This window comes from Octopus bimaculoides, chromosome 4, assembly GCF_001194135.2.
Source record: "Octopus bimaculoides isolate UCB-OBI-ISO-001 chromosome 4, ASM119413v2, whole genome shotgun sequence".
NCBI lineage: Eukaryota > Metazoa > Mollusca > Cephalopoda > Octopoda > Octopodidae > Octopus > Octopus bimaculoides.
The window spans coordinates 52,676,861-52,679,916 of record NC_068984.1 but is presented as its reverse complement, the minus strand read 5'-3'; the positions used below and the strand labels follow the sequence as shown (position 1 = coordinate 52,679,916).

The 3,056-nt window shown below is 33.6% G+C and overlaps 1 long non-coding RNA gene across 1 annotated transcript in view; it reads left to right on the top strand.

Moving 5' to 3' along the window:
• The window catches only part of LOC128247583 (uncharacterized), a 55,656-nt gene extending 54,039 nt beyond the window's left edge, over positions 1 to 1,617 (top strand). The window contains exons 2-3 of the long non-coding RNA XR_008263916.1: positions 874 to 982; positions 1,397 to 1,617. This is a non-coding gene — a long non-coding RNA (uncharacterized LOC128247583). The remainder of the gene's footprint in view (positions 1 to 873; positions 983 to 1,396) is intronic.
• Positions 1,618 to 3,056: the final 1,439 nt, after the last annotated feature.

Here is a 3,056-nt window from a genome sequence, read left to right as displayed (position 1 = left end):
ATATATATGCGTGTGTGTGAGTGTGTATGTGTGTGTGTGTGTGTGTGTGTGTGTGTTTGTGTGTGTGTGCTTGTATACGATTAACTCTTTCAGTTTCCGTCTACTAAATCCACTCACAAGGTTTTGGTCGACCCGAGGCTACAGTGGAAGACCTTGCCCAAGGTGCCACGCCGTGGGACTGAACCTGAAATCATGTGATTGGGAAAGAAACCTCTTGTAACAGTCACGTCTGCGCCTGTTTCTTCAGAATTTGTTTATCTATTTATTCGTTTATTTATTTATCTGTTTATTGGTGAGCAGCTAAATTGTTGATTTTGACTGCTAAAGTTCTCCTAAGAATAAGAAAGGGAAAAAAATGATTATAACCAAGTCAAAACATAATAGAATTAAGTTTATTTTATCAAATATAACAACATGTATTCGTAATATTAATAACAAGGGACTGCAATCTTACGACTAGCAAAAACATCAATTACAAAGTCATAATTACTAAGTTCACATATAAGAGATGATATTTGACTGCCGAGATTCTCAGATTAGATAACCTGTTTTTTGGCACATCGTTGATCTCATAGCATTCTTAATACGAGTGAATACGCTGAAAGATTTTTCAGTCTGTGCCACTGTGACTGGTAGGCAGCAAAATATTCGAAGTGCTATATTTACTTTTAGGAATAATACTGCAATAAGTTGCAGCACTCTAAGTTTCGTCGATGATTCAGTTGGTGGATTGGCGGATTTGAGGTTAGAGAATATATGATTCATGTATTGATTTTAACATGGAACATTTCATCTTTCGCCTCAGCTGATTTATTGATATATCTTCCCATAATTGATTGATATAGAGTTCAATTTGTTCATTTTCTTTTTCAGGATATTTCCAAATGAATACAAACTACTGAAATAAATTGCAACATTGAAGCGTCTTGAAATGATTGGAATAGTGGAGCTAAATATTCCACAAAATACTTTTATTTCGATGGTAAGTTAAGTACTGTGTATACATCTGCGTTCTCAGCTTCATCAAAGAACTTCTTTTCAACGTCTGTCTCTTGTTGAAAATCTCATTTGGGTTTCCAATATTTTCAATTTTACCTTCACCAAGGAAAACCCGAAGAGCAAATATTACAACAGTAAATAGCTGTTAAAATTTTGTTCCAAATTAATACCATAATAATACACTCAAAGGAATTCAAATAAGTTGGGATACCCCTCACGTTTTAAATTGTTTCTGAAGTTAAATTCAGGGTAAGCAAAGATATACTTGTTCGTTACATGCCAGGAATGTGAACTGCGAAGGCGTAAGACTTTCAACTCTCACAGAGGTTTTATGCACTGAAATTTCTTGTCAATTTCTTGGAATTTGTTATCGTTAAGCTTTCTAAATATATTGTAGAGATTCTGAACAGATGAAAAGAAAGAGTTTCCATTGCAACATTTTGATGCACGAGCTCCACATGAAACAAGACTATGGCAGACATAAGGAAAAATACAGAGGACTGGATTCACTTAACAAAACCGTTCAGCTATCATTCATATTATTCTTGTTATCGTAGAGTAGACAAAGATTTATAGACAATGAAGTATCACGCTTTTCTTTTTAATATCAAGTTTTAATTTGGCCACATCATCGTCTTTTTGAGAAATCAAAAAGTCTTTCTTTTACTTCAGATTGGTTAATAACTTTATTAAGATAACGTATAATACTAATATGCAGTTTGTTCTATATCTGACGAGCCAGAATTATACACGTTCTGTTAAAAAAAAAAACTTTCAAGCTTCATTGGCACAACAACTAATAAACTCATTCTGACTGAGCTTGCGTTCGTGCTTTTTTAATTCAAGAAACCTTAAATTCGTTCGACTATTCATAAAGACTAATCTGTTCCGAATTTCCTTAGAAATGTTCATTGTCTTTTTGTCAACAATGTGGGCTTTGTCTTTAAAAGTTGATCTTGTTCTCCACAAAAGAGTGTAATATCCAGTACATTTCTTCCAAATATTTATCTGTTGTCGAATAATTTAAACCAAAGGACCTTCAACAGAAGATTTATTGAAATATGATGTATCGTAATTCTAAATTTTGCAAGTTTGCAAAACAAAGCTTGAGATGGACACTATTCCTCTTCTCTGATAACCTTTCACTAAGATTCCTTTACTTAATATTTACTCTTGAAATAGTAGAAAGAGTATATCACCGCTGGTGCTGAAGGTTATTGATTAATTGACATGGAAAATAAAAAAGTCTTTTTTGCATCACGTGAATGTTTTAGTTACATTAAAGACAGAAAACGTATGTACTAAATCATCTTTTGGAAATTCTATTAGAAATATTTATGCTCCCCGTTTTATTGCTTCATTAAGCTCGGTGCTTTCTAATATTCCTAAGCCGGCGTAGTCAAAAATATTATATTTATATGATTTGATACAACACACTCAGTTGGACTAGTCTTCGTTTGAGCTGGTTTTTCATTAACCGCTGTTAGTTGAATCATATCTTTTGACAATATAGAAGCCACAACAAGGCGGTGAGCTGGCAGAAACGTTAGCACACCGGGCGAAATGCTTAGCGTTATTTCGTCTCTTTTTACGTTCTGAATTCAAATGAAGCCGAGGTCGACTTTGCCTCTCATCCTTTCGGGGTCGATAAATTAAGTAGCAGTCGTGTACGGGGTCGATCTAATCGACTGGCCCCTTCCCCCAAAATTTCGGGCCTCGTGCCTAGAGTAGAAAAGAATATAGAAGCCACAACAATGTTCATGGAATCAAGGCTTGTTCAAGTTCGTTATCCTTTAGATAGACTTTGATCTCTAATGAAACTTTTCTTTTCTGTTTTATTTATTTTTTTTAAAGTCAATATATTACGGTACATTTCCAAAAACAGACAACAAACAGTTATTCTCTTTACAATTATAATTTTAATACTGATGGCTTTTGTTGACTAACTGATTACAGAAGAATGTTGTTCTCATTTATGAGCATATTATTAATACACATATGAATAAGTTGTGCCACATCATTAAGAAAGAATTATCATTTACAAAGAATAATGATTA